Source organism: Triticum dicoccoides, chromosome 3B (assembly GCF_002162155.2).
Source record: "Triticum dicoccoides isolate Atlit2015 ecotype Zavitan chromosome 3B, WEW_v2.0, whole genome shotgun sequence".
In the NCBI taxonomy this organism is placed as follows: domain Eukaryota; kingdom Viridiplantae; phylum Streptophyta; class Magnoliopsida; order Poales; family Poaceae; genus Triticum; species Triticum dicoccoides.
The window spans coordinates 115260122-115272864 of record NC_041385.1 but is presented as its reverse complement, the minus strand read 5'-3'; positions in this window follow the sequence as shown (position 1 = coordinate 115272864).

The following is a 12743-nucleotide window of genomic DNA, read 5'->3' as shown; positions in this document are numbered from 1 at the left end:
CGTGCCATCCTTCTTCTGGACAAAAAGAACTTCACAACCCCATGGGGATGAACTCGGTCTGATCAAACCCAGACGCTCTTTTTCATCGAGCTGCTTCTTCAACTCCTTCAGCTCCTTGGGTCCAAGCTTGTAAGGCCGCTTGCAAACAGGTTCAGTTCCAGGCTCAAGATCAATAACGAACTCGACTGGCCGATGAGGAGGCATACCCAGAAGCTCTTCTGGAAAGACATCTTGGTACTCACAAACGACTGGAATTTGAGAAATAGCATCCAACTCACCCTTCTCATTGAGAGAAAACAACCGAATGGTTTCATCGCGAGCGGCATAGATGATAACATCCTCAGAAGGGTGTGTCAATTGAATCTTCCTGGCAGCACAATCAAGCTGAGCCTTGTGCTTAGAAAGCTAGTCCATTTCGAGAATTAGATCAATATCAGAGTCGCCAAGAACAAATGGTTTAGGAAGAAATTTATAGTCGCCCATCTTGATAGAAACATCCGGAATCATTGTGGAAGCCCTCATAGAAGAGCCCGGAGAAACAACTCCCATGGATTTTTCCAACATTTCCAAAATGAAATCATGCTTTGCAACAAATGATCTAGACATGAAACAATGCGAAGCACCGGTATCAAATAAGACTTTTGCAGGAATATCATTAACAGGAAGATTACCCATGATCACATCTGAAGAATCCTCTGCCTGAGCTGCATTCATCATGTTCACCTTTGCAGACTTTGGATTATGCTTGACCAATGCATTGCTTAAAGATCTCACAGGAGGAGGAGGAGGAAGGCGCCTTTGATTAAAGCATTTGTTTGCGTAGTGACCTTTCTTCTGGCACTTGTTGCAAGTCACTTCTAAGAGCGGATGATGATAAGGAGCATTTGACCTTGGAGCTTGAGACTGAGACTTGTTCTGATAGCCTGGGTTGGGTGGGTGGGAAGATCCACGACCACCTGAGTTCTTCTGTTGGTAAGGCTGACGAAACGGAGGAGGAGGAAGATAGAACTTGTGAGGAAGAACATGACTGGACTGCATCCCTGATTCTCCTCTTAGAAGCCTCACACTTGAGCTGAGCACCTTCTTGCTTGAGTGCCATATTGTAGAATTGATCAAACTGAGTAGGCTCAACAAGAACGAGAGCTAACTGCAGATCCTCTCTAAGGCCACCTCTGAATTGATAGATCATACTCTTCTCATCTGGAACATCTTGTTTAGCGAAGCGAGCAAGTTTATGAAACTGCTTGTTGTATTCGTACACTGACATGTTGCCTTGCTTGAGATTGCGGAACTCCTCACGCTTGCTCTCAACAACACTGGTAGGAATATGGTGAGCTTTAAAGTCCCGACAGAAGTCAGTCCAAGTAATCACTGGACCTCCTCTGGAATCCTTGTATTGCTGGAACCAATCAGCTGCCTGATCCTTGAGCTGAAAAGAAGCGAACTTGACATAGTCCTCAGGCCAGACATTCTGCATTCAAAATGCTTGTTGATATCCACGAGCCAATCATCGGCGTCTGTGGCTTCGGCACAGTAGCTGAAAGACTTCGGTTGATTTGCAAGGAATTGGTTGAGGGTAGGAAATAGAAGCTGATGATTGAACTGCCCTTGACCTTGATTCCCTTGGTTGCCTTGGCCTTGGTTGCGCCCTTGCATGAGCTGAATCATCATCTGGGCATTGGCGTTTGTGGCTGCCATCAAAGCTTGCCATGCCTCCGAAGGCGGAGGTGGAGGTGGAGGGTTCGCCTGACTCCCATCATTGCGTTCCGATTCTGACGCTTTGGCGGAGCCATCCTGAAGAGGGTGACATCCGTTAGCATCTTGATAGACAGATAGACAAGTTGAATCAACGGATAGAAATTGCAACATATAGTCTTCACAATAAACATTCGAACAAGGATGAACAAATGGATTCCAAAGCAAACATCACACGTCCATTAAGGTGAGAAGCCACTTGAGTAGAGATTGATGAATGAAATAAACAAGGTACAACTGGAACAAATAAGTGGTAAGGATTACCCAATCACAAACCAAATATCTGCGGGAAGAAATGCTAGAGCTACTTGAATCCCACCTATAAACTCCCGAAACTTTCTGGTTATGCAATCTGGTGTTGGGGATACAGGGGAAGCAATATATCTCACCCAAACTAACAATCCCTAGATCTAGCTGTATCCATCCGTCAACACATAACGAAGAAATCTTCGGAAATCGTGTACCTCAACCTTCGAAAAGCATCCGTTATACGAGTTATGGCAATACTCCCGAACTCCCGCCCCAGTACTGGGTGGCGTCGAGGTTATCTCACCAACAACTGACTAAAAGAGATTTGCGATGTCGGCAAAACTCAGGTATTCCAGAACTGCAATGATAAAATTGTGACGACAACACCTCAGAGCTCAACTCCCCGGGTCAAAGCCACATAATAGATAGGAGGCACCAAGAAACAATGTTCTCGTCACAAAACCATCGGAACAATTCCAAGATACCCGCATGATCCTAAAATTTTTTTTAGTGAAATTTGAGAAGAGGACAGTCGAAACATCTACGTCAGGAGACCTCACCAGAGCGACGAAGGGACTAAGGAGTAAAAAGAATCCTACTCTCCGATATATATAATCCTAAGACTCAAAACATTTTTGTTCTAGACTCAACATCACCAGCAAACAATCAAGCAGGGGGCTCCTAAGTCGGGGATGGCTCTGATTACCAACTTGTAACACCCATGATGTGGGCGACGGCTATGGGGCACGAGCGAGGACTTACAGGGCGGCGGCGAAGGAAGGAGAGGAGGGGGATCAGTTGAGGGGAGACCCTAGGGCACCAGGGACAACTTTATAGGGGTCTAGGGACGAGCTCCGGCCGTCAAATCATCTGGCGTGCCGACGTGTCTCCTCTGGATGCCCTGCCATACAGGAGGACGATGCAACCGTCGCTTGCATGCTAAAGGGCTGCGGGAGGGCTGTTGGGCCGCGGATGGACTACTTGCTACTGGGCTGCGCTGCTGCTGGTGCTCTCTCTCTCTCTCCCTCTGGCTCTTTCCCATTCCTTCGAACAGTAATAAAAGAGCGAAAAGCACAAAAGGATTGGGGAGGGGGGGTTGTAAGAGATATGAAAATATCCTCAGGATTCTGGAATTATTCTCAATTTGATAAAATTGAGTTGGGTATTTTTTTAGAGGTAGAAAAATACAACAAGTTTGAATATAGTTCAAACATGGAGCATTTTTGAACCTAACCAACACAACTTCAAATGAGCTGTAATTTGGCAGAGAGGCTAGGTACATAGTGTTAGAATATTGGGGAAAGGATGAACATTTATGGTGGAAGCAAAATGGCACTCGCAAAGAATGGAAGGAAAAGGGAAGGAAGGAGAAGTGATGGTGCAATGGTTTGAAAGGGGGGGTAGAAGAGTCATGCCCATGATGCTCATGGCAACAACATGAATGACGAAATGCAACATGGCAAACACTAAGCTATGCTTGATATGACCAAGATGCAACATGAGATGGCATGATATGATATGCATGACATGAATAAAATGCAAAACAAAAGACAAAACCCAACCACAGAGGGAATAACATATCACATAGCCGAAAATGGCAAGAGTTGGAGATACAAAGATGGAAAGTTACATCCGAGGTGTTACAATTTAGCTCTGTCATCGGACAACGCCCAGAGCGTCGCTCCGGTGTCCGCTCCAACCATTAGCTCGGAGCCCACTACGCTAGTCGGGGATGGACGGTTAGACGCCACCCCGGAAACTGCAATCTCTACGGCGATAGAGCCGGATACCAGCCTAGTTCCTCGCAAGGCCCGTGACTCCGAGGTGCCGGACTCCGATCCGGACTCCATAAATCCCGCACCTCTCCCGGTTAAACCCGATTGGGCTCTGGTCATGGAGTTCACCGCCGCGGATGTCTTTCAGCATTCACCTTTCGGCAACATCCTAAATTCGTTAAAGTCTCTCTCTTTGTCAGGAGAGCCCTGGCCGGATTACGGCCAACACGGTTGGGACGCGAACGACGAAGAAATTTGTAGCCCACCCACCACCCACTTTGTAGCTGCTGTCGACGATTTAACCGACATGCTCGACTTTGACTCCGAAGACATCGATGGCATGGACGCCAATGAAGGAGACGATCAAGAACCAGTGCCTATAGGGAACTGGAAAGCCACCGCGTCATATGACATATACATGGTGGACACCCCTGAAGCGGGGCATGGCGGGGAGAAAATGGAGGATGACCCCTCCAAGAAGCAACCCAAGCGCCGACGTCAGCGGCGCCGCTCTAAGTCCCGCCAAAGCAAAAACGGCGATTCCGGCAGCGGAGATAACAATACGCCGGACAGTGCCGAAGACAACCCCCTCCAGCAGGATTCAGTGCAGGAGAATGAAGGAACCAGCCCTTGTGAGAGAGCGGCCGACAAAGAGGATGAGGACGACAATTACATGCCTCCCTCCGAAGATGAGGCAAGCCTCGACGACGATGAATTCATTGTGCCAGAGGATCCCGTTGAGCAAGAGCGTTTCAAACGCAGACTCGTAGCCATGGCAGGCAGCCTCAAGAAGAAACAACAGCAGCTTAGAGCTGACCAAGACTTGCTAGCCGACAGATGGACCGAAGTCCTGGCGGCCGAAGAGTATAAACTAGAACGCCCATCCAAGAGCTACCCGAAGCACAGATTGCTTCCCCAACTTGAGGAGGAAGCAACTAAACCTACATCACCAGCGTACGATGCGCCCGATCGGCCACCCCGTGTCCGCGATAGAGAGGCCTTCAGGCCCTCGACCCAGGCCGCACCCCGACACCGCAAACATACCAGAGTACGGGGATACGCAACAGACCTGCGAGACATCTTGGAAAATAAGGCAAGGCAAACAAGATCGACCTGCGGATCGCATGGGCGCCCTGCTTCACGTGACGCTAGCCGTCACATTGGACATAATAAGTATGGCCCGGCCGAATACAACAGACCAAGCTCGTCCGAGCTGCGTCGCGATATAGCTCAGTACAGGGGCGCCGCACACCCACTATGCTTCACAGACGAAGTAATGGATCATCAAATCCCCGAGGGCTTCAAATCCGTAAACATCGAATCATATGATGGCACAACAGATCCCGCGGTATGGATCGAGGATTATCTCCTTCACATCCACATGGCACGTGGCGATGATCTACAGGCCATCAAATACCTCCCGCTCAAGCTTAAAGGACCAGCTTGACATTGGCTTAATAGCGTGCCAGCAGAGTCAATTAGTTGTTGGGAGGACTTGGAATCCGCATTCCTTGACAACTTCCAGGGCACGTATGTGCGACCACCAGACGCCGACGACCTAAGCCACATAATCCAGCAACCAGAGGAATCGGCCGGACAATTCTGGACACGGTTCCTGACAAAGAAAAACCAAATAGTCGATTGTCCGGACGCCGAGGCCCTCGCAGCCTTCAGGCACAACATCCGAGATGAATGGCTTGCCCGACACCTAGGACAGGAAAAGCCGAAGTCTCTGGCAGCCCTCACGACACTCATGACCTGCTTCTGCGCGGGAGAAGACAGTTGGCTAGCTCGTAGCAATAACATAAGCAAGAGCCCCGGCAATTCGGATAACAAGGATAACAACGGCAGGTCACGCCGCAACAAGCATAAGCGCCGCATTAACAGCGACAATACTGAAGATACGGCAGTCAATGCCGGATTCAGAGGCTCTAAACCGGGTCAGCGGAAGAAGCCATTCAAACGAAACCCTCGGGGCCCATCCAACTTAGACCGGATACTTGATCGCTCGTGCCAGATATACGGCACCCCCGAACAGCCAGCCAATCACATCAACAGGGATTGTTGGGTGTTCAAGAAGGCAGGCAAGATAAGTGCCGAGACCAGAGACAAGGGGCTACATAGCGATGACGAGGAGGGGCCCCGGCCGCCGAACAACAAAGGACAGAAGGGATTTCCCCCGCAAGTTCGGATGGTGAATATGATATACGCAACCCACATCCCCAAAAGGGAGCGGAAGCGTGCTCTCAAGGACGTCTATGCGCTGGAGCCAGTCGCCCCAAAGTTCAACCCATGGTCCTCCTGCCCGATCACTTTCGATCGACGGGACCAACCCACCAGCATCCGTCACGGCGGATTCGCCGCACTGGTCCTAGACCCAATTATTGACGGATTTCACCTTACTAGAGTCCTAATGGACAGCGGCAGTAGCCTGCACCTGCTTTACCAGGACACAGTGAAAAAAATGGGCATCGATCCTTCAAGGATTAAACCCACAAAGACAACCTTCAAAGGTGTCATACCAGGGGTCGAAGCCCGCTGTACAGGCTCGGTCACACTCGAGGTCGTCTTTGGATCACCAGATAACTTCCGGAGCGAGGAGTTAATCTTCGACATAGTCCCATTCCGCAGCGGCTATCACGCCCTGCTCGAACGAACCGCATTTGCAAAATTCAATGCGGTGCCGCGCTACGCATATCTCAAGATCAAGATGCCAGGACCTCACGAAGTCATCACGGTAAATGGAAACACAGAACGCTCTCTCCGAACGGAGGAGCACACGGCGGCCCTGGCGGCGGAAGTACAGAGTAGCGTCTCAAGGCAGTTCTCCAATCCAGGCGCCAAACGTCCGGACAACGTGAAGCGAGCCCAAAGTAACCTACAACAAATCCGGCTGGCACGTTCCGAGCAAGCATAGCAGTGCGGCCCCGACCCCAGCCCCCGCCAAACGGCAATGCTGGTACCACGCGTACATAGTTACGCCTTAGAGATACCATGGGCATAAGGGGAGGGGCAAAACAATGGCACGCCCAGAATGCGGCTTAACCGCACTAGGGGGCTCCTTATTTTGCCGTTTTCCTTTTTTAAACACTTTCAGGACCCAACTATTCGGAAGGCCTGTCCGGCAATACTATCGCCGAACCAACAATGCAATAGCCAGGGAGGAAGCAAGCGACGTCAAAATTCAAGGTGGTCTCTATAACGAGTTTAATACCTGTTTTTCTTACAATCCTGTAGCTTGCCTCTGAAGGGGAATATGTCAAATACTCCCATCTCTTTCTTACCACACTTTTTGTACCATTCTGCTTTCGCAGCAGCCCTTTTTTAATAAACAATACATAGCTCTTACCTATTATTGTACTTATCTATTTTTATATGCAAGCATGTTCAGTCATGATACTATGCAACCGTACACTTTGACACGGATAATACACTAGGGGCTTACAACACCCCATAACGTGGTGTGAGAAGACCGAACACTCTAACAAGTGCGGCACCCCGAACTTATAGCACTATATGCATCGGCTTTGAATCATGTCTTTGGTCAATAGTTGGGTTTGCCCGGCTCCCATGTTTTGGTACCTTACGTTCCGCATTGTTGGCTAAGGTAGCGCTGGGAGCAAGGTTGTCAGAATCACGATTCGGTTGTACGATTCTACGACTTTACGATCCAAATTAACCCCTTTGATTCTACGATTTTGGTTCATAGAATCTACGTTTCTACGATCCTGATAGTGAAGATTCAACGATTTGCGATTCTACCATCGGAGCTCCGATCCGATTCAAGATCACGATTCTGACAACCTTGGCTGGGAGAACTAATGCGATTGTGCCCCAGTTGAGCAAGGTTAACACCTTAGTAGAGAAAGCTAAAACTGACTGTCATGATAGTGCGAGAGACCGGTCGTTGTTTCGAGTCCTTAAAGACTTATGGCGCTTCAAGCGAGGAACCGGACTTATCCGGCCTAATCGTGGATAGCGCCCCGAACTCGGTCTTCCGAATACTAGGGGCTTCGCTGAAATTTAAAATTATAGAATTCTATGGCTAAGTGAGAGTGATAAAGCATTATAAGTCTGACGGCCTGGTTCGCTGTGCTGAACGCCTCCCTAGATGGACCCAAGAATGGGAACAAGAGCGCTCAGGTTTATCCCGAACACCCCAGCACTCGTGGCATGGGGGTCGAAGCTGACGACTTGCATCTCTCAGATTTGATAAACGGCCGCACAGAAGGTAATATTTTAAATTAACAAGCGTTGCTTAACGCATATGAACAAAGTTTCAGCGTACAGGATAACAAATGCGAGTTTACTCAAAAATTACATATTTGGAGCACTCATCCGCTATGCAGCGAGCACCCTTCAGAACGCCATTGTAATACATCTCGGGCCTACGATACTCCTTGCCCGGCGGTGGCGCGTCCGTCAACAGCTTCTCCGCGTCTAGCTTGCCCCAATGCACCTTAGCACGGGCAAGGGCCCGACGGGCACCTTCAATACAAGCGGAGCTCTTAACGACCTCAATTCACGGACACGCGTCCACCAGCCGCCGCACCAGACCGAAGTAGCTCCCAGGCATGGCTTCTCCAGGCCACAGACGAGCTATGAGGCCCTTCATGGCCTGTTCGGCCAGCTTGTGGAGCTCAACCAGCTGCTTCAGTTGGTCGCTCAGGGGCACCGGATGTCCGGCCTCAGCATACTGAGAACAGAACACTTTTTCCGTTGAGCTCCCCTCTTCGACTCGGTAGTATGCGGCGGCATCAGACACACTACGGGGCGGATCGGCGAACGCTCCTGGAGAGCTCCGGATTCGGGTAAGTAGCAGATAATTATCTTTTACATTTTTGCTTTGCATAAAGAATGCCTTACCCGCCGCTATCTTCTTCATCGCCTTGATCTCCTGAAGGGTCTTCTGGGCTTCGGCCTTAGCGGTCTTGGCACTCTCAAGAGCCAAGGCAAGCTCGGACTCTCGAGTCTTCGAGTCACGCTCCAAACTCTCGTGTTTTTCCACGAGAGCCTAGAGCTCTTGCCGCACCTCTGTCACCCGCGCCTCCTGCTTCTCTCGCTCGGTGCGCTCCAAGGCCGCACTATTTTCGGCCTTCGAAACCGCCTCTTTCAGGGTCGCCACCTCGGTCGCGACTCCTGCAACATTAACATTGGTCCTATTATTATTTTGCAACCAAGTATTTCTATATACATTTACAGGAGGTACTATGTACCCTCTTTATCCTCGAGCTGCTTCTTGGCACGGCCGAGCTTGATCTCGGACCGCTCGAGGCTTTCCTTCAATGCATCGACCTCTGTAGTCTGTGCGGTAGAGGTCAGCAGCGTAGCCTGCATTCCCATATTGACATATTTCTATTAAACTCCTGCGTATATCTTTTTAGATCCTCAGCTCGGCTTTTCTTTCCGAACACCCAACTGAGCATCAGGGGCTACTATCTATGCGGTAATGTTTTTATATATGTTTTTGAACACATGCCTCAAAGCTTATTAACAGGCTTGTGCAGGCTTCCGTCAGCCCGCTCTTGGCGGACTGAACCTTCTGAATCACCGCACTCATAACAGTGCGGTGTTCCTCGTCGATGGAGGCGCCGTTAAGCGCCTCCAGCAAATTGTCCGGTGCTTCCGGGTGGACGAAAGTCGCCGGTGTCGCAGACTTGCCCTTCTTATGAAGGCGCCGCCTGTCAGACTCTGGAACCGCTGATGGTTCTGGAGCAGTGTCCGGCCCGGGGCCGGACTTAGATCCCTCCGGAGCTTTACCCCCTTTGTGCCTGGAGTCTGTATGGTCGCCTTGTGGCGCCTCCAGGACCACCTCCTCCTGGTTTTGTCCCCTACGGGACTCCACCTCAGCGTCTTCTGTAGGGAGAGGGGAGGAGGCCGTCGGAAGTGAAGCGCTATTCACGTCCGACGAATTCAGAGAGCCGCTCGACGAATCGCCAAGCCGAGCTCTGGGCGGACTGCATGATTAGATGCGGCATTAAAAGCTATCGAATAATAAAGGAGTGCAATAAGTCATTCGGGTAGCCGGACACTTACGATTTTGCCAGGGGCTTGACCCTGGATGGCCATTCCCCCCGCCGTCTTCGGCGTCAGGGGCGTAGTCCGGCAGAAGGGTCTTCCCCTTCTTGGACCCTCCGGCTTCCCCAGTTGGGGCGGCCTTCCTTTTCTTTCCTCCCCGCATTGGAGGGGGAGAGGCGTCTTCTTCTTCTTCGTCCTCCTCGTCTTCGGAGCCGGAGGGTGCATTGGGGTCGTCGGGCAAATCTGATGACACCGGGTGCCGGGAACTCTTTCGGGTCCCCGTGGCCTTCTCCTTGGCCTTCTTCTCCAGCACCACGTGAGGTGCCGAAACCAGTAGCTTCGCTAAGTGTGCGTCTTCTGGGCCTTCGGGCAAAGGGGCCGGACAGTCAAACTGTCCGGATGTCCTCTTCCAGTCCTGTCAAAGGAACGGGAGTTTAGATCCCACATAAAGTCACACAATGAAATTCGGGTATCCCGTAAGGGAATAAATGTAAGCTTACTTCGGAAGCTTGACGTTTGGCGCAGAATCCGCGATCCTCGGTGACGGGAGGGGAGACCACTGAACTCTTGAAAAGAACCTTCCAGGCGTCCTCGTGCTTTGTTTCAAAGAGCCCGGATAGAGTCTGGTGCTGGGCCGGGTCGAACTCCCACAAATTGAAGTCCCGTCGTTGACACGAGAGGATCCGGCGGAAGAGCATGACCTGGACCACGTTGACAAGCTTGACCTTCTTGGTCACTAGGTCTCGGACGCAGGTTTGGAGTCCGGACACCTCTTCCGGCTTGCCCCACGACAGGCCCGTCTCTTTCCAAGATGTGAGCCGGGTGGGGATGCCGGATCGAAATTCGGGGGCCGCTGCCCACTTAGGGTCACGCGGCTCGGTGATATATAACCACCCCGATTGCCACCCTTTGATGGTTTCCACGAAGGCACCCTCGAGCCAAGTGACGTTGGCCATCTTGCCCACCATAGCACCTCCGCATTCTGCTTGTCGGCCGTTCACAACCTTCGGCTTGACGCTGAAGATCTTCAGCCATAGGCCAAAGTGAGGTTGGATGCGGAGGAAGGCCTCACACACGACGATAAACGCCGAGATATTGAGGATGAAGTTCGGGGCCAGATCGGGAAGTCCAGGCCATGGTAGAACATGAGCCCCCAGACGAACGGGTAAAGAGGAAAACCCAGTCCACGGAGGAAATGGGGAAGAAAAACAACCCTCTCATGGGGCCTGGGAGTGGGGATGAGTTGCCCTACATCTTGAAGCCGGTGCGCGATGTCGTCAGACAAGTATCCGGCCTTCCTCGGCCTTTTGATTCGCCCCTCCATGATGGAGGAGGCCATCCATCTACCTCTCGCTCCGGACATGGTTGGAAAAGGTTGAGGTGGGAAGTGCGGGCTTGGGCGCTGGAGCTCGAGCGCGCAGGGACGGATAAGCAGAAGAGGAAGAAGGCGTGAATGGAAAGAGCGGATTCATATCCCCTTATATGGGCGGCCAAAACTACGAGCCCCCCACTGGCCTAATAAAACTCGCTTATCTCCCAAGCGCCGCGGTTAATGGCACGGTTGGGTTACCCACACCCGTATTGATGAGAATCCCGAAACAAGGGGACACGATCTCTACTTTGACAAGATGTGCCAAGGAAACTGCCTTGCTAAACGCGCTGAGGTGGAACAATAAAATGAATAAAAGCCTGGCCGTGGCATGATGTCACACCGCGGAATACGTCACGAGATCCAATTAACGCAAATATTATTCTCTATATGGTGGAATGTGGAACTTATTTTGCACAGCCGGACACTACCCTAGTGTTTAACATCTTCTATGAAATATTCGGAGGAGGAACCCGCCTTGCAATGCCGAAGACAACTTGCGTGCCGGACTCGTCATCATTGAAGCCTGGTTCAGGGGCTACTGAGGGAGTCCTGGATTAGGGGGTGTCCGGATGGCCGGACTATGACCTTCGACCGGACTCCTGGACTACGAGGATACAAGATTGAAGACTCCGTCCCGTGTCCGGATGGGACTTTCCTTGGCGTGGAAGGAAAGCTTGGCGATACGATATGAAGATCTCCTCCCATTGTAACCGACTCTGTGTAACCCTAGCCCTCTCCGGTGTCTATATAAATCGGAGAGTTTTAGTCCGTAGGACGAACGACAATCATACTATAGGCTAGATTCTAGGGTTTAGCCACTCCGATCTCGTGGTAGATCTACTCTTGTACTACCCATATCATCAATATTAATCAAGCAGGAGTAGGGTTTGACCTCCATCGAGAGGGCCCGAACCTGGGTAAAAACATCGTGTCCCTTGTCTCCTGTTACCATCCGCCTAGACGCACAGTTTGGGACCCCCTACCCGAGATCCGCCGGTTTTGACACCGACAGCAGCCACGTATCTCCTTGGCTTTAGCGGCCGGCGGGTGCCATCATCACGACACGAGGACCTCTTCCTCTTCAGGAGCGACTCAAGGCACATGCGGCGTCAACCAGACCCCAACGGGCGATCCTCAGGAGGGGGAGTGTTCAGCGTGGTGCCTGAAGCAGGGGTCCCAAGGCCAGGGGCACGTGGCGATACCTTCCGGCTCGCGGCTTCGGGGCCGTTGTTGGGATCCTCGTCGTCATCAGCCACTCTGGAGCCACCATCCCAGGCATCAGAAGCCCCTGCCTCCAGAGCTTGGGGTGGCTCCAGTCCTACGGTGGCTCCTTCCTGGGCCCCAGAAGCCTTAGATTCCAGAGCCCCTGGCGGGGCCAGACCTCCGGAGGAGCTCTCTACAACTGATGGACGCGCGCGCCCTCTGCCTCCACACTTAGGGTGCATGCAGCAGGGTCGATCAGGAGAGGAGCTACGAAGACGGGATTCTCGCGGGGCCCCTCAATGCCCTCGGGAAGCAAACACACTCATCAAACAGAGGCATCTTCCCCGCGAAGGCCTCTTTGTTCGAGCACA